The sequence below is a fragment of the Ictidomys tridecemlineatus genome, chromosome 7 (assembly GCF_052094955.1).
Source record: "Ictidomys tridecemlineatus isolate mIctTri1 chromosome 7, mIctTri1.hap1, whole genome shotgun sequence".
Classification (NCBI taxonomy): Eukaryota; Metazoa; Chordata; class Mammalia; order Rodentia; family Sciuridae; genus Ictidomys; species Ictidomys tridecemlineatus.
Window position 1 is genome coordinate 87,653,923 of NC_135483.1, and position 27,909 is coordinate 87,681,831.

The window sequence follows — 27,909 nt, forward strand, 5'->3', positions numbered from 1 at the left end:
TTTTTTAGCAATAGAGAGTTTAGAGAGTGAATGTAAATATCAGCACATGTGAAGAGTCAGTTACAATGATGAACTGGGGAAAAATATATAGGAAAGCAGATATCAATAAAGACATTATGATATCAGGCAAAGTATAAAGTGAGTGATAGGATTAGACATTTTCAACAAGGTAGATGTTGAATATATAATATTAGGAGGAAAAAAATATCTAGTCACCAATAAAATTGACATTTGAGAGCATTAGGGACTGGACAAGGATGTTTTTAGTAATCCATGCTCACTTTCCAATTAGGCTTTGGTACAATCATAAGTGTGACCTTTGCATTTTTTATTCAGAATATCACTGTGGTAAAATGTATACGTAAATCAGGTGACATCAGTATTTCTTCTCCTATTTCCTGGAGGTATATGTTGAAGTTGTATTAATTAGTATTTGGGGGTACAAATAGGTATACCCTGGGTCTATGAATATAGAGATAATGCATTAATAGACCATAGAGTGAATAAATAATATAACTGTTTCCAATATAAATAATGCATTGAATTGAATTGATATCTGAAAATATATCGTAAATCTTATATTGATACACAATCATTCATTCTAACCAGTTATACATCTAATGGCAATATTAGGGTTATGGTTTACCATGAAGGGTGTGTGAGTTTTTCTTCAAAAGTGATGATGGAAATCCAAAATAATGTGTTTGGAAAGAAGTCCCATGAACAAACCAGTCAAGAAACATGGAGGAATACATGTGTTCTGAAGCAGGAAGTGATTGAAAGTGAACCAGATACCTAGAACTTTGGAACTTGAGGATGAAATATATATCCTATGATGTGCATCAACTGAAGAAATTGTAATGTACAAGTGTTGAATAAAAATGAAGGTCAAAATACATATCATGTCCCATAGAAATCTACTTGGATTGATGTTAAACTGGGTTAGTTACTGTAGAAAGATTAGGATTCCTATGCTCCATCCACTGAAGTTAGTTTTCAGTACTAGGAAACAAATATGTATCTCAGGTGGATGAATATTTCTGAAAATAGTCTAGTGAAACATTGATTATAAATCCACATATATGAACATGAATAAATCTAGGGATTGTATAATAAGACACATATATTTCATATTTTGCAAAATCTGGAGAGTGTGTGTGCCTATATATATACACACAAAACACACACAGACATTAAAAAGTCGAAATATATATGCCAATGAAAATTCACTATGAAATATATATCATCCACCGATCCATAAATATTTATTTTACTGAACATGGATTTATGTATGATGTTGTTCAAGTAGAAAGCTCACCCAAAGGTAGAATTTTCAGTTCCAACAGCGTTTAGGAGAAGTGATTTCTTCTCACAATTTGTATCTTCCAAGTCAGCCAACTCACAAGAAGGTATGTGGGATACAAAGTAGGATTCTATATGTGCATAAAAAATACATGTGATTAATAGGCTACAGAGAAATGGAGACAGGAATTCACATATTTGTTAACTTAAAAACAAACGGAGTACTATTTCTATTAATTTCGACTAGATTTATAACACCTACCTTTTATAATGCAAAAGGCAAGTGCAACTATACACCATGACTCCTCTGAACTGCTTGTATTTCTATTCTGTTTGGGTTATTTTTCTCCATCATATTAGGATTCGTAGTCAAAGTTTAGTAGGGTATAAGTTAGTGTCAGAGATTTAGTTTTTAAAATGGAAAATATGAAAATGAATCCAATGTGTATGCAAATACGGACTACACAAAAATCTCGGACAGTACCTTTGTAGCAACTAAGACTCAATTCCAGGAGAAGAGTTAGAAAAGCAGTGAATACATATGCCGAATGGATAAAGCTCAAGAGTTCACAACCTTGGAGGTGGTAGAGAAGTTTCCATAAGGAAGGGACAGGGTAAACACTCCACAAACATGGAGCTCTGCTGGCCTAGAGTTCGTGAGAAACTGCCTCTGAGGTTGGGCACTTGAAATATATGTTGTTGTCAGGAGCTTTAGCTGCCTTTGTAGTAAGACCATCAAAGCTGGGTCTGCATCTATGTGACCTGGAGGACAAGGTTTCTGATTTTCCAATGAACATGAGGGAGAAGTGCTGAATTCTCTCTTTGTAGGTTAACAGTGGCCACTGGAGTCTAAGTGTCTCCCCGTGCAGATGTGAAGCCATTTGGTCATCCTCTACTTGTCGTAATGTTTCTTGCTGCTGCACTGGGAGTTTGGTATTTGCTTCATGAAATACAAAAAGTACAACTGGGACACAGTGCTGGAGGGAGTTCTGTCACGTGTGGTGGGTCAGGTTCCTAGGAGAATGCACAAACCAGTCTTCTATCCCAGAGAGCTTGCCCCCTTGACCTTAGCAACCTGATTCTAAACATTGTCCTGAAATCTCTCCATATAACAGATCCTCTGGGACCTGCTTTCCCTGGCCCTGCTCCCCTCAGCCCTTTTTCCCCTGTGTCTTACGTCCCCTGGGTCCTTCTCCCCTGGGCCTTGCTCCCCTAGGCCAGGCTCCCTCTGGTGCTGCTTTTCTGGGCACTGCCTCCTCTGGCCCTAATCACCTGGTCCTGATCTCCTTGGGCCCTACTACACCTGGTCATGCTCCCCATGGTCCTGCTTTCAAGCACACTGCTCTCCCGACCCTGCTCCTACTGGCCTTTCTCCCCTGAACCCTGCTCCTCCCTGGGCTAAGCTCTCACTTGACCCTGCTCCCCCTGGACATGATCTCCCCAAAGCTGTGCTCCCTCTGGTCCTAATTTCCTGGGCATTTCTCCCCATGGCATTGCTCCCCATAGCCTCTGTTCCCCTGGCCTAATCCCCTGATCCTGCTATCCTTGGGCCCTGATTCACCTTTTCCTGCTACCCATGGCCCTGCTCCCCATGGGCACAGCTTCTCGGAACCCTGCTCCCTCAGGTCCTACTTTCCTGGCCAGTGCTCCCCATAACTCTGCTCCTCTGATACCTGTTCCCCCTGGCCCTGCTACCGTGGGCCCTGAAACCCCTGTGTCATGCTACCCCTGGCCCTGCTCCCATGGGCTCTGCTCCACTGGGCAATGCTGCCTCTGGCCCTGCTTCTTCAGGTTCCTGCTCCCCCTGGTCCTGCTTCACCAGACCCCACTCCCTCTGGCCCTGCTCTCCTAGGACCTACTCCCTCTAGCCCTGCTCCCCTGGGCCCTGCTCCCCTCTGTCCCTGCTCTTCTGGGCCCTGATCCTATTTGTGCTCCACTCCCCCTGGGCCCTGCACACCCTGGGTTCTGTTACCCCAGTGCAGGTTCATACTTCTGTTCTGTTCGCTGCTCCCTCTGGCCCTGTTCCCCTGGCCCTGTTAACCCTGTCCTGCTTCCCTGGGCCCTGTTCCTCCCTGGGTCCTGCTCCCTCTGGTCCTGCTTCCCTGGGGGCTGCTCCCCCTAGCATTGCTCCCATGGGCCCTGCTCTCCCTGGCCGCTGCTCCCTCTGATTCTACTTTCCTAGGCACTGCTCCCCCAAGCTCTGCTCCCCTGGGCCCTGGTCCGCTGGGACGTTCTCCCCATGGCCCTGCTCCCTGGGTCCTGCTACTCCTGTGTCTGGCTCCCCCTGATCCTGCTTTCCTGGGCCCTACTCCCCTGGGCAATGCTATACCCTGGCCAAGGTCCCCTAGGCCATGCTCCCTCTGGTTCTGCTCCCCCTAGGCCATGATACTCCTGGCTCTGCTCCCCTTGGCCCTGCTTCCCCCTAGGCTCTGCCAGATCTGTGCCCTGCTCTCCTTTGACCCTGCTCTTTCTGGTCCTGCTTCACTGGACCCTGCTCCATTTGGCCCTGCACCCACTGGCTGTGTTCCCCCTAGCCCTGCTCCCCTGGGCCCGGTTCACCTAGGCCATACTCCCTCTGGTCCTGATTTTTTGGGCCTTGTTCCCTCAGGCCCTTCTCCCTTGGGCCCTGCTTTCCTGGGCCTGATTCTCCTAATCCTGCTCTGCTGGGCACTGCTCCTGCTGAGCCCTGCACTTCTGAGCCCTGCTCCCACTGGTCCCTTCTCTCCCTGGGCCCTGCTCCTCCAGGCCCTTAACCACTTACTCTGCTACTCCAGGGCCCTGTTTCCCCTGGCCCTACTCCCCCTTTCCCTGCTTCTCCTGGGCCTGCTTCCCCAGGCCCTGCTCCCCTTGGTGCTGCTCTCCCTGAGCACTTGCCACTGACCCTGCTCCCCCTAGCCCTTGTATCCCTGGCTCTGATCCCTCTGGTTCTGCTCCCCTGGACCCTGCTCCTCTGAGACCTGCTCGCCCTGTCCCTGCTACCCTGGGCTCTGATTTCCCTGAGTATTTCTTCCCCTGGCCCTGCACCCCTGTGTCCAGCAACCCCTGTGTCCTGCTTCACCTGGCCTTCCTCCCCATGGGCCCTGCTCTTCCTGGCCCTAATCCCCTGGCCCTGCTCACCCTGTCCCTGCTCTCCTGGGCCCTGCTTCTTCTGTCCCTGTGCCCCTGGGTCATGCTACTTCCAGGCCCTGCTTCTCTGTGCCCTACTCCCCATGGACCCTTCTTCCCTTGGGCCCTGTTCCCCTGGTCTTACTCCTCATGGGCCCTGCTCACCAGGCCCTGTTCCCCCTGACCCTGGTCCCCCTTGGCTGTACTCCCTGAGCCCTGCTCCCCTGGGTTCTGCTCCCCATGGGCCCTGCTTCTCCGGGCCCTGCTACCCCTGGTACTGATCACCCTGGGCCCTTCTCCCCCTGGCCCTGCTCCCTCTGGCCCTTTTCTCTCTGGATCTGCTCCCCTGACTCTCCTTCCCTGGGCCTTGCTCCTCTGGCATCGTGTCTCCCTGGTCCTACTACTCTGGGCCCTGCTATCACTGTGTACTGTTCCCCGTGTACCTACTCCCCTGAGCCCTGCACCCATGATTCCTGATCCCCATGGTCCTACTTTCCCGGGCCCTGCTCCTCCTGGCCCTGTTCCCCTGGCCCTGCTCCACCTTGGCCATGCTCCCTGAGCCCTGCTACCCTGAGTTCTGCTCCACCTGGGCCCTGCTTCCCCTGGGCCCTGCTCTCCCTGGTCCTGCATTTCTGGGCCCTTATTCTCCTGACCATGCTCCCCTAGGCCCAGCTCCCCTGAGCCATGCTCCCTGGGCCCTCCTCCCAATGGTTCTACTCCCCCTGCACTGGTTTCCCTGTGTCCTGCTCTCCTGGGCCCTGCTTCCTTTGGGCCCTGTTCACCATGGTTCTTCTCCACATGGGCCCTGCTCCACTGACCCTGCTACTCCGACCCTATTTCCTGTGAGCCCTTTTCACCCTAGCCTGGCTCTCCTGGGCCCTGTTTCCCATAGGCCTCCTCTTTATGGGTCATGCTCCACCAGGTCCGGCTCCTCCTGGGCCCTGCTCCCTCTGGCCCTGCTCCCCTAGGCACTACTCGCCCGGGTCCTGCTCCCATGGACCCTCCTCTCCTGGTCCCTGCTTCCCCTGGCCCTGCTCCCCTGGAACCTGCAACCCCTGTGTCCTGCTCTTCCTGGCGATGCTTTCATGGGCTCTGCTCTGCTGGGGCATGCTCCCTCTGGTCCTGCTTCCCCGAGATCCTGCTCCCCCTGGTCCAGCTTCACCAGACCCCACTCCCTCTGGCCCTGCTCCTCTAGGCCCTACTCCCTCTAGCCCTGCTCCTCTGGGCCCTGCTCCCCTCTGGCCCTGCTCCTCTGGGCCCTTCTCCCCTTTGTGCTCCACACCCCCTGGGCCCTGCACACCCTGGGTTCTGTTCCCCTTGTCCAGTTTCATAACACCCTGCTCCCTCTGGCCCTGTTCTTCTGGCCCTGTTCAAGCTGTCCTGCTCCCCTCGACCCTGTTCCTCCCTGGGGCCTGCTCCATCTGGTCCTGCTTCCCTGGGCGCTGCCCCCCCTGGCATTGCTCCCATGGGCCCGGCTCTCCCTGGCCCCTGCTTCCTCTGGTTCTGCTTTCCTATGCACTGCTTCCCCAAGCTCTGCCTCCCTGGGCCCTGCTCCCCTAGGACATTCTCTCCCTGGCCCTGCTCCCTGGGGCCTGCTACTCCTGTGTCTGGCTCCCCCTAAACCTGCTTTCCTGGGCCCTGCTCCGCTGGGCCATGCTATACCCTGGCCCAGGTCCCCTAGGCCATGCTCCCTCTGGTCTTGCTCCCCCTAGGCCCTGATACTCCTGACTCTGCTCCCCTTGGCTCTGCTTCCCCCTAGGCTCTGCCCCATCTGTTCCCTGCTCTCCTTTGGCCATGCTTCTTCTGGTCCTGCTTCACTGGACCCTGCTCCACTTGGCCCTGCTCCCTCTAGCTGTGTTTCCCCTAGCCCTGCTCCCCTGGGGCCTGCTCACCTAGGCCTTACTCCCTCTGGTCCTGCTTTCCTGGGACTTGCTCCCTCAGGCCCTTCTCCCTTGGGCCTTGCTGTCCTAGGCCTGCTTCTCCTGGACCTGCTCTGCTGGGCCCTGCTCCTGCTGAGCCCTGCTCTTCTGAGCCCTGCTCCCCCTGGTCCCTTCTCTCCCTGGGCCCTGCTCTCCCAGTAACTTAACCACTTACTCTGCATCTCCAGGGACCTGTTCCCCCTGGCCTTGCTCCCCCTGTCCCTGCTTCTCCTGGGCGTGCTTTCCCAGGCGCTGCTTCCCTTGGTGCTGCTCTCTCTGAGCGCTTGCCTCTGACCCTGCTCCCCCTGACCCTTGTATCTCTGGTTCTGCTCCCCTGGACCTTGCTTTTCTGCGACCTGCTCACCCTGTCCCTGCTACCTTGGGCCCTGCTCCCCCTGAGTATTTGTCCCCCTGGCCCTGCACCCCTGTGCCCAGCAACCCCTGTGTCAAGCTTCGCCTGGCCCTGCTCCCCATGGGCCCTGCTCTTCCTGGTCCTAATCCCCTGGCCCTGCTCGCCCTGTCCCTGCTCTCCTGGGTCCTGCTTCCCCTGTCGCTGCTCCCCTGGGCCATGCTGCTCCCAGGCCCTGCTTCACTGCGCCCTACTCCCCATTGACCCTTCTTCCCTTGAGCTCTGCTCCCCTGGTCTTGCTCCTCATGGGCCCTGCTCACTGGACCCTGTTCCCCCTGACCCTGGTCCCCCTTGGCCATGCTTCCTGAGCCCTGCTCCCCTGGGTTCTACTCCCCCTGGACCCTGCTTCGCCGGGTCCTGCTCCCCCTGGTACTGCTCACCCTGGGCCCTTCTCTCCCTGGCCCTGCTCCCTCTGGCCTTTTTCTCTCTGGATCTGCTCCCCTGGCTCTGCTTCCTTGGGCCTTGCTCCTCTGGCATCTTCTCTCCTTGGTCCTACTATCCTGGGCCCTGCTATCACTGTGTACTGTTCCCCCTGTACCTACACCCCTGAGCCCTGCACCCATGTGTTCTGCTCCCCATGGTCCTGCTTTCCTTGACTCTGCTCCTCCTGGCCCTGCTCCCTGGCTTTGCTAAACCTTGGTCATGCTCCCTGAGCCCTGAGACCCTGGGTACTGCTCCCCCTGGGCACTGCTTCCCCTGGACCCTGCTCCCCCTGGTCCTGCATTTCTGGGCCCTGTTTCTCCTGGCTCTCCTCCCCTTGGCCCTGCTTCCTCTGGTCCTGATCCTGGAGGCACTGCTTCCCCTGCCACTGCTTTCCCTGGGTCCTTCTCCCCCTGGCCCTGCTCCCCCTGGCCGTTCTCCCTCTGGCCCTGTTCCCCGGGGTGCTTCTCCACTGGGTGATACTACTCTGGAACTTGCGCTCCCTGGCCCTGCTCCAATGAGCCCCAGTCCACCTGTGTCCTACACTCCCTGACCCTGCTCCCCCTGGCTCTGCTCCCCCTTTCCCCTGCTTCTCCTGTGCCTGCTTCCCCGGGCCCTGCTCCCCCTGTGTCCTGCTTTCCCTGGGCCCTGCTGCACCTGGCCCTGCTCCCCTGGGCCCCGTTCTCTGGACCCTGTTCCCACCTATGCTTCACTCCTCCTGGGCGCTGCTCTCCCTTGGCCCTTCTCCCCCTGGCCCTTTCTCCCTCTGGCCTGCTCCCCCTAGCCCTTTTCTCCTGGCTCTACTCTCCCTGGCTCTGTCCTCCCTGGCCCTGTTCTCCCTGGCCCTGCACTCCCTGGCCCTGCTCCCCTTGCCCTGCTCCCTCTGGCCCTACTTTCTATGGGCTCTGCTCCTTCAAGCCCTGTTCTCCTTGGCCCTGCTCTCTCTGGTCCTCTTCTCCCTTGGCCTTGCTCCAACTTATCCTGCTCCTCCAGGGCCCTTCTTTCCCTATCCCTGCTCCCCTTGGCCCTACACCAGCAGTACTGAACCCCTGGGCCTTGCTTCCCCTGGTTCTGCTCCTCCTGGGCCCTGGTTCCCCTGTGCCCATCTCCCACTGAGGCTTGCTCCCACTGGGCCCTGCTCACCCTGGCCCTGCTCCCTTGGCCCTGCTCTTTCTGGTTCTGCTCGCCCTGGGCTCTGCTCCCCCTAGGCACAGCTCTTACTGGCCCCTGCTCCCCCTGGCCTTTTTCTCCTGGCTCTGTTCCCTCTGGCTCTGCTCCCCTTTACCCCGCACTCACTGGTCCTTCTCCCCTGGGCCGTACTCCTGCTAGGTTCTTTTCCCCCTGGCCCTGTTCCCCAGGGCCCTGCTTTCCCTGTGGCCTGCTCCCCCTGGCCCTGCTTTCCTAGGCCCTACTCCCTGTGTGCCCTTCTCCCTCAGCCCTGCTCTACCTGGCCCTACTCCCCTGGGCTGTTCTCCCTCTGGTACTGCTCCCCGGGGCTCTGTTCTATCTGGTCCTGCTTTCCTGGACCCTGCTCCCCCATGGGCTTCACTCCCCCAGAGCCCTGTTCTTACTTGGCCCTGCTCCCCCTGGTCCTACTTCCCTAGGACCCACTCCCTCTGGCCCTGCTCTCCCTGGACCTGTTCCTCCTGGCTCTGCTCACCTGGGTCTTGCTCCCCTGGGCCCTTCTCTCTCAGGTCCTTCTTCCCTGGGCGCTGCTCCTCCTAGCCCTGCTCTCCTGGGCCCTACTCCCTCCTGACCCTGCTCCCTGGGCCCTGCTCCCTTGTAGCCCTACTCCCCTGGGTCCTGTTCCTCTAGGCTGTGCTCCCTCTGGTCTTGCTTTCTTAGTCCCTGCTCCCCATGGCACTGCTCCCCAAGGGCTCTGCTCCCTGTGGCCCTAATACCTTTCCTGCTCTCCTTGTGACCTGCTCCCCCTGGCTCTAATCCCCTTTCCTGCTCTCCTTGGGACCTACTCAACCTGGTCCTGATAACCATGGCCCTGTTCCCCATAGTCCCTGCTCCCCCTGTCCCTGCTTCTCCTGGGCCTGCTTTCCCATGCCCTGCTCCCCCTGGTACTGCTCACCCTGGGCCCTTCTCCCCCTGGCCCTGCTTCCTCTGGCCCTTTTCTCTCTGGATACGCTCCAGTGGCTCTGTTTCCCTGGGCCTTGCTCCTCTGGCATCTTCTTTCCCTGGTCCTACTCCCTTGGGCCCTGCTATCACTATGTACTGTTCTCCCTGTACCTACTGCCCTGAGACCTGCACCCATGTGTCCTGGTCCCCATGGTCCTGCTTTCCCGGGCCCTGCTCCTCCTGGCCCTGCTCCACTGGACCTGCTCCACCTTGACCATGCTCCATGAGCCTTGCTACCCTGGGTTCTGCTCCACCTGGGCCCTGCTTCCCCTGGGCCCTGCTCCCCTTGGCCCTGCATTTCTGGGCCCTGATTCTCCTAACCATGCTCCCCTGGGACCAGCTTTTCCCAGCCATGCTCCCCGGGCCCTCTTCCTAATGGTTCTACTCCCCCTGCACTGGTTTCACTGTGCCCTGCTCTCCTGGGCCCTGCTTCCTTTGGGCCCTATTCGCCATGGTCCTTCTCCCCATGGGCCCTGCTCCCCTGAACCTGCTACCCCGACCGTATTTCCTGTGAGCCCTTCACACCCTAGCCTGGATCTCCTGGGTCCTGTTCCCCGTAGGCCTCCTCTCCTTGGGCCATACTCCACCTGGCCAGCTCCACCTGGGCCCTGCTTTCCCTGGGCCTGCTCACCCTGGCCCTACTTCCTGTGGGCTCTTCTCCTAGCCTGGCTCTCCTAGGCCCTGTTCCCCGTAGGCCTCCTCTTCTTGGTTCATGCTCCACCAGGTCCGGCTCCTCCTGGGCCCTGCTCCCCCTGGCCCTGCTGCCCTAGGCACTACTCGCCAGAGTCCTGCTCCCATGGACCCTCCTCTCCTGGGTCCAGCTTCCGTTGGGCCTGCTCCCCTGGTCCGTACTTCACCTGGCCCTGCTTCCCTGGTCCCTGCTCCCAATGTGTCCTTCTCCCCCTGGCCCGGCTCTCGTGGACTATTTTCTTGGGCCCTGCTCCCCTGGGCCATGCTATACCCTGGCCCAGGTCCCCTAGGCCATGCTCCCTCTGGTCCTGCTCCCCTTAGGCTCTGATACTCCTGACTCTGCTCACCTTGGCCCTGCTAATCCCTAGGCTCTGCCCCATCAGTGGCCTGCTCTACTTTGACCCAACTCATACTGGTCCTGCTTCACTAGACCCTGCTCCACTTGGCCCTGCTCTCTCTGGCTGTGTTTCCCCTAGCCCTGCTCCCCTGGGCCCTGCTCACCTAGGCCCTACTCCCTCTGGTCCTGCTTTCCTGGGACTTGCTCCCTCAGGCCCTTCTCCCTTGGGCCCTGCTTTCCTGGGCCTGCATCTCCTGGACATGCTCTGCTGGGCCCTGCTCCTGCTGAGCCCTGCTCTTCTGAGCCCTGCTCCCCCTGGTCCCTTCTCTCCCTGGGCGCTGCTCCCCCAGTCCGTTAACCACTTACTCTGCATCTACAGGGTCCTGTTCCCCCTGGCCTTGCTCCCCTTTTTCCTGCTTCTCCTGGGCCTGCTTCCCCAGGCCCTGCTCCCCTTGGTGCTACTCTCCCTAAGCGCTTGCCTCTGACCCTGCTCCCCCTGAACCTTGTATCTCTGGCTCTACTCCCTCTGGTTCTGCTCCCCTGGACCCTGCTCCTCTGCGACCTGCTCACCCTGTCCCTGCTACCTTGGGCCCTGCTCCCCCTGAGTATTTGTCCCCCTGGCCCTGCACCCCTGTGCCCAGCAACCCCTGTGTCCTGCTTCGCCTGGCCCTGCTCCCCATGGGCCCTGCTCTTCCTGGCTCTAATCTCCTGGCCCTGCTCGCCCTGTCTCTGCTCTCCTGGGTCCTGCTTCCCCTGTCGCTGCTCCCCTGGGCCATGCTCCTCCCAGGCCCTGCTTCCCTGTGACCTACTCCCCATTGACCCTTCTTCCCTTGGGCCCTGCTCCTCTGGTCTTGGTCTTCATGGGCCCTGCTCACCAGGCCCTGTTCCCCCTGACCCTGGTCCCCCTTGGTCGTGCTTCCTGAGCCCTGCTCCCCTGGGTTCTGCTACCCCTGGGCCCTGCTTCCCCGGGCCCTGCTCCCCCTGGTACTGCTCACCCTGGGCCCTTCTCACCCTGGCCCTGCTGCCTCTGGCCCTTTTCTCTCTGGATCTGCTCCCCTGGCTCTGCTTCCCTGGGCCTTGCTCCTCTGGCATCTTCTCTCCCTGGCCCTACTACCCTGGGCCCTGCTATCAGTGTGTACTGTTCCCCCTGTACCTACTCCCCTGAGCCCTGCACCCATGTGTCCTGCTCCCCATGGTCCTGCTTTCCTGGGCCCTGCTCCTCCTGGCCCTGCTCTTCTGGCCTTGCTCCACCTTGGCCATGATCCCTGAGCCCTGCTACCCTGCATACTGCTCCCCCTGGGCACTGTTTCCCCTGGGCCCTGCTCCCCCTGGTCCTGCATTTCTGGGCCCTTATTCTCCTGACCATGCTCGCCTAGGCCCAGCTCCCCCGAGCCATGCTCCCTGGGACCTCCTCCCCATGGTTCTACTCGCCCTGCACTGGTTTCCCTGTGTCCTGCTCTCCTGGGCCCTGCTTCCTTTGGGCCTTGTTCACCATGGTCCTTCTCCCCATGGGCCCTGCTCCCCTGACCCTGCTACCCTGACCCTATTTCCTGTGAGCCCTTCTCACCCTAGCCTGGCTCTCCTGGGTCCTGTTCCCCATAGGCCTCCTCTCCTTGGGCCATACTCCACCTGGTCCAGCTCCTCCTGGGCCCTGCTTTCCCTGGCCCTGCTCACCCTGGCCCTACTTCCTGTGGGCTCTTCTCCTAGCCTTGCTCTCCTGGGCCCTGTTCCCAGTAGGCCTCCTCTTCTTGGTTCATGCTCCACCTGGTCCGGCTCCTCCTGGGCCCTGCTCCCCCTGGCCCTGCTCCCCTAGGTACTACTCGCCGGAGTCCTGCTCCCATGAGCCTCCTCTCCTGGGCCCTGCTTCCCCTGGCCCTGCTCCCCTGGTCTTTACTTCCCCTGACCCTGTTCCCCTGGTCCCTGCTCCCGATGTGTCCTTTTCCCCCTGGCCTTTCTCCCCTGAACTATTTTCCCTCTTGTCCTGCCCCTCCGAGTCCATGCTCTTCATGGCCCTGTCCTCCTGGGCCCTGCTCCCCACTGGGCTCCTCTCCCCCTGAGTTCTGCTCCTCCTTGGCCCAGCTCCCCCTGGTCCTGCTTCCCTGGCCCCCACTGCCTCTGGCCATGCTCCCCCTGTCCCTGTTTCCCCTGGCCCATCCTCCCTTGAACTTATTCCCCTGGGCCATGCTCACACTGTTCCTGCTCCCCCGGGGCCCTGGTCCTTCTGACCCTGATTCCCTGGGCCCTGCTCCCCCTTGGCCCTGTTCTTTGTCCTGCTCCCTCTGGTTCTGCTCCCCCAAGGTCTGCTCCCACTAGGCCCTGCTCTTATTGGTCCTGCTCCCCATGGTCCCTGTTCCCCTGGCCCTGCTACCCCTGACCCAACTCCCTGTGGGCTCTGCTCCCTCTAGGCCTGCTTTCCTGGGCCCTGCTCTAACTGGACCTCCTCCCCCTGCGCCCCGCTCTCCTGGGGCCTGTTCTCCCCTAGCTGTGCTCCCCTGGGCTGTGCTCCCTGTGGTCCTGCTCCCCCTGGGCCCTCCTCTTCCTAGCCATACTCCCTTGGGTCCTGCTCCCCCTTGGGCCCAGCTCCATCTGGGGCCTGCACCTCTTGTCCCTGCTCCCCCTGGTGCTGCGTCCCTTGGCCCAGTTCTTTCTGGCTCTGCTCCCCCTGTCAATGTTTCCCTTGGCCCTACTCCCCTAGGCCCTACTTCCCTGAGCCCTGCTTCTCTGGTCCCACTTTCCAGGCCCTGTTCCGCCTCACACAGCTATCCATGGGCTCTGCTCCCCCAGGCCCTAATTCCCTGGTCCTGTTCCCCTTGGGCTCTGCTCCACTTGGTCCTGATAACCATGGCCGTGCTCCCCATGGGCCCTCCTCCCCCTGCCATAATCCCCTGGCTCTGCTCCCCGTAGGCCTCCCTGCTCTCTGTTCCCTGCTTCTCCTGGGCCCTGCTCCCCTGCCCCTGCTATCCCTGGTCGTGCTTCCCCTGGGCCTACTCCCCTGGGCTCTGCTACCCCTGTTCCCTGCTTCTCCTGGCCCCTTCTCTCCCTGGCCCTGCTTCCCTGGTATATGCTCCCCTGGGACCTGCTCTCCCTGGCACTGCTCCCTGTGCCCTACTCTTTTCCCCCTGTCCTTGCTCCCCTAGGCCTTGCTCCCCCTGTGTCCTGCTCTGCCTGGCCCTGCTCTTCTAGGCTGTTCTCCCTCTGGTCCTGTTCCCTCCTGGGCCCTGCTCCACCTGGCCCTGCTCTTCTGGGCCTTGCTCCCCACTTGGGCTCCATTCCCCTTGAACCCTGCTCCCCCTTGGCTCTGCTTCCCCTGGTCCTGCTTCCCTAAATCCCATACCTCTGGCCAAGCTCCCCCTACCTTGGTCCCCCTGGCTCTGCTCCTCTTGGCCCTGCTCCCTCTGGTCTTGCTTCCCCGGGCCCTGCACTTCCTGGCCCTTCTCCTGAGGGCCCTGCTTCCCCCTGGCCCTGCTCCCCTGTGCCCTGCTCTCCCTGGTTCTTCTCTGCCTGGCGATAGGTTTTCCTGTGTCCCGCTCCCCCTGGGTCTTGCTACCCCTGAATCCTGCTCCCCATGTTCCTGCTTCCATGGGCCCTGCTCCCCATGCCCTGCTCCCCTGACTTGCTCCCCTGACTTGCTCCCCTGACTTGCTCCCCCAGGCCCTGCTCCTCTGGGCCCTGCTCTCCCTGGTTCTTCTCTGCCTGGGCATCAGTTTTACTGTGTCCCGCTCCCCCTGGGCTTTGCTACCCATGATTCCTGCTCCCCATGTTCCTGCTTCCCTGGGCACTGCTCCTCCAGTCCTGCTCCCATGACTTGCTCCCCCTGGCCTTACTCCTCTGGGCCCTGCTCCCCTTGGCCATGCTCACCCTGGGCCATACTCCCCCTGGGCCTGCTCCCCCTGGACCTGCTCCCCATGTTTCCTACTCCCTTGTCCCCACTCCCTTTGGCCCTTCTCCTCTGAGCCCTGCTCTCGCTGGCCCTTATCCCCATGTTCCCTTCTCCCATGCCCTGCTCCCCGTGGCCCTACTCCCTGTGGGCTCTGCTACCCCTAGCCCTGCTTTGCTGAGTTTTGCTCCCCCTGTTTCTTCTCTCCCTGGGCCCTGCTCCCCCTGGCCCTGTTCCCCTGGATCCTACTCTCCCCAGTCCTGCTCCCCTGGGCCATTCTCCCCCTGCTTATGCTCTTTCTGGCCGCAGGTCCTCCTGGGACCTGCTCCCCCTTGGCCCCGCTCCCTCTGGCCCTGCTCCCCCTGGCCGTTTTCTCCCTGGGCCCTGCTCCCTGGGCCTTGCTCCCTCTGGTCCTGCTTTCCTGGTCCCTGCTCCCCATGGCACTACTCCCCATGGGCCCTCCTCCCCCTGGTCCTGCTCACCTGGGCCCTGTTCCCCTGTGCCTTGCTCCCTCAGGGCCTTGCTCCCCCCGGGCCCTTCTCCCCATGCTCTTGCTCCACATGGGTCATGCTAACTTGGGCCATGCTTGCCCTGATCCCTACTTCTCCTGGGCCCTGCTACTCCTGGCCCTGCTCTCCTGGGCCTTGCTCCTCCCTGGGCTCCACTTCCCCTGAGTTGTGCTCCCTGTTGGTTCTACTCTCCTTGGTCCTGATTCTCTGGGCCCCGTTCCCTCTGGCCCTGCTCCCCATGACCCTAATCCCTAGACACTGCTACTCCTGGTTCTACTACCCCATTGCCCTGTATTCCTGTGCCTCACTCCCCCTGGGCCCTTCTCCCCCTGGTCCTTCTCCCCATAGGCCTTGCTCCCCTGGTCCTGCTCCCCCTGGCCCTACACCTGCAGCCTATGCTCCCCCTAGCCCTTATATCCTCTGTCCTTATCCCCGTGGTCTTTCTTTCCCTGGGCACTGCTCCAACTGGTCTTGCTCCCCCCCAGGCCCTGCTCCTCATGGCCCTCATCCACTGGGCCCCAGTCCCCCCATTCTTGTTCCCCCTGGCCCTGCTCCTCTGTGCCCTGCTCTCCCTGGTTCTTCTATGCCTGGGCATCAGTTTTCCTGTGTCCCGCTCCCCCTGGGCCTTGCTACCCCTGAGTCCTGCTCCCCATGTTCCTGCTTCCATGGGCCCTGCTCCCCATGCCCTGCTCCCATGACTTGCTCCCCTGACTTGCTCCCCTGACTTGCTCCCCCTGGCCCTGCTCCTCTGGGCCCTGCTCTCCCTGGTTCTTCTCTGCCTGGGCATCAGTTTTCCTGTGTCCCGCTCCCCCTGGGCTTTGCTACCCCTGATTCCTGCTCCCCATGTTCCTGCTTCCCTGGGCCATGTTCCCCCTGCCCTGCTCCCATGACTTGCTTCCCCTGGACCTGCTCCTCTGGGCCCTGCTCTCTCAGGTTCTTCTCTGCCTGGGCATCAGTTTTCCTGTGTCCTGTTCCCCCTGGGCTTTGCTACCCCGATTCCTGCTCCCCATGTTCCTGCTTCCCTGGGCCCTGCTCCCCCTGCCCTGCTCCCATGACTTGCTCCCCCTGGCCCTGCTCCTCTGTCCCTGCTCCCCTGGGCCAGGCTCCCCCTGGGCCATACTCCCCCTGGACCTGCTCCCCCTGGACCTGCTCCACATGTTCCCTACTCCCTTGTCAAAACTCTCCTTGGCCCTGCTCCTCTATGCCCTGCTCTCCCTGGCCCTGTTCCCAATGTTCCCTACTCCCTTGTCCCCACTCCTTTTGGCCCTGCTCCTCTGAGCCCTGCTCTCCCTGGCCCTGCTCCCCATGTTCCCTACTCCCTTCTCCCCAATCCCCTCGGCCCTGCTCCTCTGAGCCCTGCTCCCCCTTGGCCCTGCTTCCTTTGGCCCTGCTCCCCCTGGCCGTTTTCCGCCTGGGCCCTGCTCCCTGGGCCTTGCTCCCTCTGGTCCTGCTTTCCTGGTCCCTCCTCCCTATGGCACTACTCCCCATGGGCCCTCCTCCCCCTGGCCCTTCTAAACCTGGGCCCTGATCCCCTGTGCCTTGCTCCCTCAGGGCCTTGCTCCCTCTGGGCCCTTCTCCCCATGCTCTTGCTCCACATGGGCCATGCTAACTTGGGCCATGCTTGCCCTGATCCCTGCTTCACCTTGCCCCGGCTACTCCTGGCCTTGCTGTCCTGTGCCTTGCTCCACCCTGTGCTCCACTCCCCCTGAGTCATGCTCCCCCTTGGATCTACTATTCTTGGTCCTGCTTCTCTGGGCCCCGTTTCCTCTGGCCCTGCTCTCCATGACCCTACTCCCTGGACACTGCTACTCCTGGTTCTACTCCCCCATTGCCCTGTATTCCTGTGCCTCACTCCCCCTGGGCCCTGCTCCCCCTGGTCCTTCTCCCCATAGGCCTTGCTCCCCTGATCTGGCTCCCCCTGGCCTTACACCTGTAGCCTATGATCCCCCTAGCCCTTATATCCTGTTCCCTGCTCCCCGTGTTCTTCCTTTCCCTGGGCAGTACTCCAACTGGTCTTGCTCCCCCCGGGCCCTGCTCCTCATGGCCCTGCTCCACTGGGCCCTAGTCCCCCTATTCTTACTCCTCTGCACCCTGCTTCCGCTATTTCTGCTCCTCCTAAGCCCTGGTCCCCCCTTGGCCCCACTCCCCCTGGGCCCTGCTCCCCCTGTACCCTGCTCCACCTGGTCCTGCTTCCCTGGGCCCTGCTTCCCCTGGCCCTCCTGCCCTTGACCCTGCTTCCCCTGGGCCTGATCCTGGAGGCACCGCTTTCCCTGGCACTTCTTTCCCTGGGTTCTTCTCTTTCTAGCCCTGCTCCCCCTGGCCCTTCTCCCTCTGGCCCTGTTCCTCCTGGTGCTTCTCCACTGGGTGATACTACTCTGGAACTTGCTATCCCTGGCCCTGCTCCAATGAGCCCCAGTCCACCTGCGTCCTGCACTGCCTGGCCCTGCTCCCCCTGGCTCTGCTCCCTGTTTCCCTGCTTCTCCTGCGCCCGCTTCGCTGGGCCGTGCTCCCCCTGTGTCCTGCTCTCCCTGGGCCCTGCTGCATGTGGCCCTGCTCCCCTGGGCCCCGTTCTCTGGACCCTGTCCTCACCTGTGCTTCACTCCTCCTGGACGCTGCTCCCCCTTGGCCCTTTTCCCCCTGGCTTGCTCTCCCTGGCCCTTTTCTCCTGGCTCTACTCTCCCTGGCTCTGCCCTCCCTGGCCCTGTTCTCCCTGGCCCTTCTCTCCCTGGCCCTGCTCCCCTTGCTCTTCTCCCTCTGGCCCTACTTTCTATGGGCTCTACTCCTTCTAGCTCTGCTCTCCTTGGCCCTCCTCTCTCTGGTCCTCTTCTCCCTTGGCCTTGCTCCAACTTATCCTGCTCCTCCAGGGCCCTTCTTTTCCTGGCCCTGCTCCTTTTGGCCCTACACACCCAGTCCTGCACCCCTGGGCCTTTCTTTCCCAAGTTCTGCTTCTCCTGGGCCCTGGTTCCCCTGTGCCCGTCTCCCACTGAGCCTTGCTCTCACTGGGCCCTGCTCCCCCTGGCCCTGCTCCCTTGGCTCTGCTCCCCCTGGTTCTGCTCCCCCTGGTTCTGCTCGCCCTGGGCTCTGCTCCCCCTAAGCACAGATCCCCCTGGGCCCTGCTCCCCCTGGCCTTTTTCTCTTGGCTCTGTCCCCTGTGCCTTGCTCCCCTGGGACCTGCACTCACTGGCCCTGCTCCCCTGGGCCCTACTCCCTGTGTGCCCTTCTGCCCCTGCCATGCTCCCCTGGGAAAACCCCTGGGCCGTACTCCTGCTAGGTCCTTCTCCTCCTGGCTCTGCTCCCCAGGTCCCTGCTTCCCTTGTGGCCTGCTCCCCTGGCCCTGCTCCCCTGGGCCCTACTCCCTGTGTGCTCTTCTCCCCCAGCCATGCTCTACCTGGCCCTGCTCCCCTGGGTTGTTCTCTCTCTGGTCTTGCTCCCCCAGGGCTCTGTTCTATCTGGCCCTGCTCTCCTGGGCCCTGCTCCCCCATGGGCTCCACTCCCCCAGAGCCCTGTTCCCACTTGGCCCTGCTCCTCCTGGTCCTACTTCCCCAGGACCCACTCCCTCTGGCCCTGCTCCCCCTGGACCTGTTCCTCCTGGCTCTGCTCACCTGAGTCTTGCTCCCCTGGTCTCTTCTCTCTCTGTTCCTGCTTCCCTGTGCCCTGCTCCTCATAGCCCTGCTCTCCTGGGCCAATCCCAAATATACACTCCAGAACATCTGTAAGAGACTACGTTCTGCTCCCCTCATGAGAGCTGGGAAGCAAAGAGAAACAAAATAGAAAACAGAATAGAGACAAATGCACAGAGATCCCAGTATTCCTTTAGGTGCACATCCCCAATTAATTACTTTTATCATCTGAGTCCCACTTTCTAAAAACTTCCCACACCTCCCAATAGTGCCATCAGGTGGGAAACACAGGTATAATGGTGAATCTTTGGAGGAAACTAAAGATCAATACCAGAATATCTACCCCTTGTCCCAAAGCTCATATCTGTCTCTCAAGAAAAAAAAAAAAAGCATTCAGTCCATCTAAAAGAGCCCACCAATCTCAATGGTGCCTGCCTTTCTCAATAGTCCTCATACCAAGTCTCCTCTGAGACTCAAGGGAACACAGTGATGATGAACCCTAAATTAAAAGTTATTTTTTCCTCTAGTCTCTTCTTTTGGATTTACAAACTTAGCGTTCTTTCTCCCCACACTCTCACTATATCATATTGACTAACCATAGAGTTAGTTAAAAGTACTAACCCTTGTACTGGGAACTTCTCCTTGATAGGTCATAGGAAATGTCCAAATGAAAAGACAAGGGCAGAAGTGTAGAGCAGATTCCGACTAGAAGGGAAACCAGATGCTCACATCTTCAGAATGCACACATCTAAACAATCACATTATCTTAGATTCACAGATACAGATGGCTCAATGTCCACTCGACCCAGATAAGACCCACACAACCCCAGATCCTCTAAAGGACATTCTGTCAACTCTAGTGAAGTGGACCCACCTTCCCAAGACTGAGAGAACAATATTGAGAGAACAAATGTATAATACACTTTATACATTTCACTCAACAGCACTAAGCAAGATGAAATCAGGAGCTAGGCATTAATTTCTGACAAAAAAGATTCTAGAAAAATGAAGCCTTTCTTCTCTTACCTCTCTGCCTCTTCATTACTGGCTGTCTCAGGCAGAGAAAAGCAGCACAAACATTTTATAGTTGTTGTGATATGTCCTGATGCTCCACTCACAATGTATGCGCAATCTGTAAGATATGAACACATGGTTGCCTGAATATATTTACTTCACACAGATGCCTGCTCATAAAAAAATGGTAAACACACACACACACACACACACACACACACACACACACAATAGAAGTATTCTAGTAAATAATCAAGAGGTAGGTAAGAAAGCCTTAACTTTTAGTGTACAAAGTATATCTATCTCAAGACTAACTTCTTGAGACAGATATACTTTGTACACTAACTAATAGGATGCTTCTGAACACCAAACTGAAAGGGATGAGCAGCATCAGCTACCATAGCTGGTTATTGGCAGCTCCAGCACACAAAGAATATGTGCACAAAATTTACCTGTCCCAGGGTACTAACTTGAATTCCAATCCCAAATACAAAAACAAAACTTCATTAACACCTCTAGACAAAAATACACCTCATGGCTTCTGACCAGATGAACATCAGATATCTCCATCCCAAACGCACAGAAACACCACCTGTTACTACATGAATTTTTGGAGAAAAATACCCTATTCAAACTAAATGTTCAAGCACATTCCTACAAGTATTCATACAGGTACAACATTAGTTGGACACATACCTGTACAACAAATACACAGCTCATATATACCCAATGAATATCTTACAGGCAAAGACCCTGGAAAACCAAAAATGTGCAACCAGCCATCTCTTGAACTACACAACAGACCCACATGAAATCCCACAGTTCTAAAACACACACATTCCATAATATCCAAATATATTTTCAAGTACACAATGAACCTCTCACATCTGCCAGAGTACACATCACAAGAGCCCAATGAATACAAAACACACTCAGCCACCAACAATTTATATTTCTCAAATGCATGAGACTAAACATAATTATATATCAGGACCACACATTCTACGAACATCACAAAAATCATCAAGAATTACATGCCACAATAAACACAAAACACAATTCCTGAGAATCCTGTATACAAAGATTCTAAATACACACATCCACAAATCCATGAAGATACACCTAATCACTTGGGTGCCTACATACACACAAAACACAAAAATGCTAGTCTTGCATGCAATCACACAGAGAGTTCAATACCACAACACATAAAAAAAATGCATACATTAATCTCTATTTATGGATCAATATATAGATAATTGATCCATAATTAAAAGAAAGGAAAGAGAGGAACATAAATATATCCAAATCATGAATATAGAGTGTCTTTGAAACATTACACAGTATTCCACATCTCCAGAATGCAACCTGCAAACATTCCTATCCACACCTAGAAATGATACAGCATTCTCCAAAGACATACACTTTGAATACTCCTAGCAACGTCATTCCCAATGAAGAAATTTATAGAATTCAACCATCCATCTACAAAGCCACAAACCAATTTGCATGCCTGAGACAAAAAATATCTCAAGAATATCATCTAAAATACACATAAGCTCACTTACAAAATCTAAATTATCACGGGCCAGTAAAACACATTTTGTTTTTACTCAAATGCTAATAGCTGTATCATGTATCCCTAAAACATATATACAAAATTCTCATAATCCCCATATATATGCACAATGTCACCTCTTCATCACATACCAGTTACAAATAACTTTCTACTAGAGGAAGTTACAAATAAATTCCTCACCTCCCAGTTACAAATAACTTTCTAATTCATACATATATGGCCCCAGAAAGCAGACATCAACTGCCATGTCCCTTAAGCACACATACTAATTGACACCTAAATATTCTCCTTCTCACAACTATTACTGATACATGCGACACAAATACACCCACACACACCTGAGCTGTGGTAGTTAATACAAACTGAAGACACAAATAATTCTCCATAGGCATCTAATTTCTACACAGTTACCCATTACATAAAAATATGCAAATATATCAAATTATACACAAAATATTATACTATCTTCATATACAAGTTCACACACTCCTAAATATGAATAACTCCTTGTCTATAAAAATACAGAACCCTACCAACTCCACACCACACTTAAACATATTCATCCTACTACTCCACAAAATTAGTAACTGACCAGCCTTCAAGCACGCAAGTACATATACATGAATAAAGAAATTTTTTATAAAACCCCACATAACCAAGTATATGCCATATCTCAAGTACACAAATACCACTCCTCCATTTCCCAACAATATCAATCACATGACAAACCCATAGATATATACCGAAACACATTCATTAACATAGCCCATACGCAAACACACATATTACACCCAAACATCCCAAGGTGCATTCATGAGCCTAAACAAATAAACAACAGCCCTCTAAATACTCCAAACCCTGCACAGTCTCACAAGACACCATGACTTTCCCTTGTTCTCAAACAGCCACGCAGACACCATCACACACACCGGTGAATATATATCAGATTCTTATGGGTAATTTGAAAACAAAACAAACCCTAAACTTTGAATGCATATCAACATTTTAGGGAAACCAGCAACCCACAAAAAAAGAGTAAAAAACACTGAAGCCCTCTGAATTCTTACCATCCTTCCAAGAAAAGCACAGCATCTCATTTTCTCATACAAATAACCACCCCATAATTTTCATGCCCATCAAAATGAAAGGAATTCTTCCTAGCATCCAGAAATACACACAAGGGCTGCCCAACAGCCCACAAATACCACATAAGAGCATATCGCCAATTTCACTGCACAATACATAAGAACCACAAAAATTGATAAGAAATTTTTATTGCAAAATGTCTTTTGGTCAAATGGCTCTCTTATAATAATTATAATCAAAGAAACCTCTTGAAAGAACATATAAGCCCTTCACCCAGTGGAAATCCAATTCTCTTAGCTTATACCTGCCCTGTCTGTCACAGATTATCTGCACACTGTAAACCCAGCTAGAAATGCACAAGACCCTCCCTTCTTGGAAACTCCTAGTCCAAAGTTTTGGGAGAAGGTCAGACCTGAAAAGATGCTTGCCAGAAATGTTGACCATGACAGGCATGGTGGTGCACATCTGTAATCCCAGCACCTTCAGAGGGAGGCTGAGGCAGGAGGATCGAGAGTTCAAAGCCAGCCTCAGCAACAGTGAGGAACTAAGAAACTCAGTATGACTCTGTCTCTAAATAAAAGACAAACTAGAGCTGGGGATGTGGCTCAGTGGCCAAGTGCCCCTGAGTTCAATCTCCAGTAACCATAACCTCCCCCCAATAACAGAAAAGAAATGTTGACCACAACAAAACCCACAAACTAATCAAGAATTTTAACACATAAACTCTGATCAATTAAGTCTTGTTTAGACCTACTGGACTGGAACTCTTGGTGATATACATGAATAAGATAAGACATACACAGCCCACACTCCATAAGAGGCTCCTTTTCTGAAACACTAGACAACTGATGCACCCACCTAGGACCATTATATGTTTCTTTGAGCCTACCATCTTCCATTCCATCAGGCCAGCTTGTTGCTAATAAAGCTCATTCAAACTACTTCTCAAGTCATTGACTCTATTGGGGTATAGTGAAAAAACACACACATATGATGTAAAATGCTCAACAAAAACTAGCAAATTTTTCCCTGAAATTCTTTTGTATCAAAAATGTATGTGCTAGGGGCTGGGCCTAGGGCTGAGGTTCAGTGGTAGAGCACTTGCCTAGCTTATGTAAGGCACTGGGTTCTATTCTTAGCATCACACAAAAATAAATAAATAAAGGAATTGTGTGCATCTACAACTGAAAATTATATATATATTATATATATATATATATATATATAATATATATATATATATATACATGCTAGCTTTTAACCCTTTCATACACAGTTCTCATAGCCTCTAAATTCATACATATAAACCTAAACATATAAGCCTAAAGCACTCTGAACATACATAAAAACTCCCACAATCCTGAACACAAACACACATTTGTTTTTTCCTTCCTCAGAATGGAAATAAAAGTAATGAATTTGAGCTGAACAGAAGTAGATTATGTTGGATACTGACATCTGCAACCTGGATCTATTCTCAATGAAGGGACTCTTTTACCAATTTTTGGGAATGCTGCTGGAAACAGCTTTGGCTGTCAGCTCCCTTGACATCTGCGTCAGCTATAGAGAGTACTCGCAAGAGCTCTTACAACTTTCTAGGGTGGTTTCATGGATAAATGGGTAAGAAAAAGCTGAGCACACCCCTAATGACAATATTAATCCTCCACTGACACATAAGGCTAGCTGAGACTGTTTGGGGATCTTGGTCATATTTCAACTTCTCCTCAGCCTGATTATGCTCTCTTTGAATATTACTTTAAACAAAAAAAAAAGAACAAACAAACAAAAAACCTGCTTACAAAACTGTCTCAGGGACTGAACTGTAAGGAACTCAACATAAGGCAGCATTCTTTGATTCCTTCAATGATTACTTATTAAGCACCAAGAGAAACTGAAAGACCATCCCTCTTATGGATATTTCATCCCACAGAAGAAAATAGACAATAAACAAATATTTGTATTATGGATTCACACATGGAATTTCTGGAGAGAATCAGTAAGCAATTAAAGGACAGGGTCTCTACAGAAAGAAGGTAAGAGCTACAAATATAGGCTTGAGGAAAAGTGCAAAAGGAAGAATACATTGCCTTGTACAAAATGATTTCAATTTCTGTGGTTTTCTCTTCACTTGATACCTGAAATCTGAGTTTATGGTGTATATTGATTTTGGGGAGTCCTAGTTACCTAGTGAACCGATATTGTAGACTAACAAACACTGGAAAATTCAGCAATTCAAAGTGATAGGCATTTATCCTCTCAGGCAAGGCATCTGAGGGTCAGTATTAGGGATGGCTCTGCCAGACAGCACTCCTTCCCCAGTCTGGCCTCACTCAAGTGATAGGGACATGCAGCTCTCCCAAGGCCATATCCTCCAGCAATCAGCCTCATGATGTCCTCTTGTCAATGATAGAAAAAAAAAGAGAACTCCAAGCAAGGTAGGTCACACAGCAAGCCCAGAGCCAGTATTCTACCTAACTACAAAGTGACCACAATCTTGAGAAAGCTCAGGTTTGTTCCTCATGCAGATGCTCCAGAGACATTCCTAACCCTAATTTTCACCTTTTTATTTATTGAGGCTGTTTAACACATGTACGTATACACCCGTCGGTTGCATAAATAGATGCTAATGAAACTGAGCAGGGTTCCACTAAAGACCTCCCAAATCAAGAGAATCCCCTTCATATTCAACCCCTGCTTATAAATATTACTTCCCCTGAACATTATAAGCCACCAACCATCTGACTGGGAGGCTACTTGGCCTCTAAGTATGCCCACACTCAGCCTTTCAAGTGTGTACTTTTGCTTTGCAAACAAGCTCTTTCACTTTCCCTAAAATCTGGGCCTTAAATTCTTCTCTGCCAAGAAACCTGAAGGTTTGAGTAGATGATCCTACATTTTTGAAGACATTCTCAAACCCTTCACTGGTGACACATGCACCATCAACACATAGACAAATTACCCATTTCTACCTAAAATAGAAAACCCTAGTACCCTGAATGTTCACATCATTCCTATAACTATACACACACATACACATGCACTAGATACAAACATATAATAGACACATGGTCCATATGCACACTGTGTAAATACTATGGGCACAGATTCCAGAAAACCACCTAGCATACACAAGTTGTCTCACACACCACCCCTAGCCAAGACTGAAGCAAAAGCCTAAAGCTCTAAAATTCCTACAAGCTGCTATTCCAAATGCACAATCAGACTACATGGCTTCTCTATTTCTAAACACACACAAGGAACCTCCCACGATCCCAGAATACTCACCAAATATCCATGAGTTAAAATACTCACATGACCACCAATAGCCTATAGGTTTCAAATACATAAGACCAGACACAAACATCAGGACCACTCTTTCAAGCAACATCACCAGTCTCTCTAAACATTACATTCCAGAATAAACAGAAACAGGACCCTTGAGCCCAAACATACCCAAACACTCTTATGCCTACATACAAAAACACTAATTACACAAGTGTGAGGCCCTGGGCTAAAATCACAGTACCAAAACAATACAGTCAGAAGAGCAAACACATGTCCAAAGGTACAATGACTAATACACACATAACTCCCACACACTAACACATATACACAAACATTCCCAATATCTGAAATATAAGAGACCTCTCTCAAACACTTCCACATTCCACATCTTCAGAACATAACATAAACCTTATCCCCAAATATTTCCACAAACATGTAGACACCCCAGCATTCTCCAAACAAATACACTTTGATATAAAAACCACATTTCTGAAAATAAACTTACGTGATTCATCCACCCCATAGATCAATATACATAAAGTAATACACATGCCAAAGACCCAAAATATTCTCTAGCATGCCACTTAAAAATATACATCAAACCACTTATAAATTTTAAAAAATTTTTATTTTTAAAAATATAAACCAGCTCCTACATCCCCCAAATAGTAAGAAATACTTGTAGCATATTACATTCCTGTAATACGTACAAAAATAATTCCCACTTTTTAGCATAAATGCACAAGCCCAGCATTCCATCAGAATCAGACAGCCTTACTTCCTAGTTACATACTAGTAAGTCCCCACTTAAAACACATTCCCCCAGAAGATATTCATCAAAACTGCCAGACCCCTCGAATACTTGTTACCCATGTCCCCTGAACAATCTTACTTCACACAACTCAGATCCTAAAACACCCCACAGACACCTGAGGAATGCTAGTAACTACAAATTCAATACACATGTAAATCTCCACAAGCATCAAATAGCTACATATAAATATGCAAATATTCTATTATTTCACACTATCTGCATATACAAAGTCACACCTTTCCAGATATTCACAAAGATATAAATTATCCATCTCCCAAAATGGAGAATAACATACACTTCACAATCACACATATTCAATTGCCACTCAAGATTAGCCATAGACCTGACCTCACACAAGGAAATACAAAAATCCATAAAACAACAACAAGCAAACCCACAACTATACATGATATCCTGAATAGGCAAACATTCCCACTGCATTTCCAAAAATATACTATATACCCACGAAAAATACACCCAATGATGTTACTTAACATTGCCCATATGCACATGCACATACACATATCTTTTCCAAATAACCCATGATACAAACAAAAATTGCAGCACTGGGGGGAGGGGGGACTGCAGAGAACCACAGGTGAAATACTCCAAAGCCAAAATACAAACACCTACACCAAACTCCCTGAGTTTATATGTATTATTTCCCACACCCTCCAAATGTAACCAGTCCTACTCTCTCATTAGAGATACAACTTTCAATAATCCATCCAGACACATACAAATCTCATATTCTCACCAGCCAACTTGAAACATAACTAACCCAAAACTATAAATGCAAATAACACATTAGGAATACCATCTTCAAAATGGACATGCAACCAAAAATTCATGGCCTCTAAATTTCCACAATCCCCAAGAAGGAAAAAAGTCTGCAATATAGTCAGATGCAACCATGCACCCCACAATTCTTACACAGTAGGCAAAGGCAAAATCAAAACGTATTAGCATCCCCAAAACCAAACTCTGACACCTCAGTGCCAATGAACATTTACAAAAAAGAACACATAACTTTACTCATGTAAAAGATGAGTACCACAAAATTTAATAATAATAAAACATGACTCTATTTATTGTACACCACTTGTGGTCACACTGTTCTCCCATCATTATTCAGGTGCTCTGTCCAGAGGCTCGCACCAACAGCTAAACTATGACAGCAAGTCAGTCACGGTGTGACCACATGCCACTAAGAAAACTCGGCTCAGTATTTTCCCTTGTGCAAAGTCGCTAAGATCACAGGAAAAGAGTGTCCTTCAGCTAACAACCCAGATGTCAGCTGACAGTGTCCCCAACATTCACAGATTTCACAGGGAACAAGAAGATGATCATCACCACTTCCTCTGACATCGACAGGAGCCAAGTCGAGGACCTGCTGACTGAGACCCTGCTTCTCAAGCACCGCACAGGTGCCCTGAAACCCAGGGACCGCACAGGCTGTAAAGGACATGAATGGACGATGCCTCGACGTAGCACTGGACAACACACCCCTCACTTCTGGGTCTGGTGCTGATGGTCCGCGTCCTAGGGGAGGCAAGGCAGGCTCCTGGGCTGCCCTGGGAGCACAGAACCAGGCAGGGACACACTGTGGACAGGAGAGGTTCGCAGGGGCCAGTACCTCCGGGCCTATGGGACTGAGTCTGGACGCCTCCATGGCAGCCCAGCCAGCCGTTGGGAAACTGCCCTCTGCGATCGCGCCTGCGCCTTGCCCTGCTGGAGCCCTAACGGACGCCAGAGCCCCAACTGACACTGGAGCCCTTGGATGGCAGCCCGCAAGCGCCAAAGTGCCTTCAGCGAA

The 27,909-nt window shown here is 53.0% G+C and overlaps 1 long non-coding RNA gene across 1 annotated transcript; it reads right to left on the reverse strand.

The window, feature by feature from the left end:
- Window positions 1-1,323: 1,323 nt before the first annotated feature.
- LOC144365314 (uncharacterized) lies at window positions 1,324-27,846 on the reverse strand. Its single transcript, XR_013423622.1, has 3 exons — window positions 27,730-27,846; window positions 19,342-19,447; window positions 1,324-1,433 (listed from the first exon to the last, which is right to left on the reverse strand). It is a non-coding gene; the product is annotated as an uncharacterized LOC144365314 (long non-coding RNA).
- Between the last annotated feature and the right edge of the window lie 63 nt (window positions 27,847-27,909).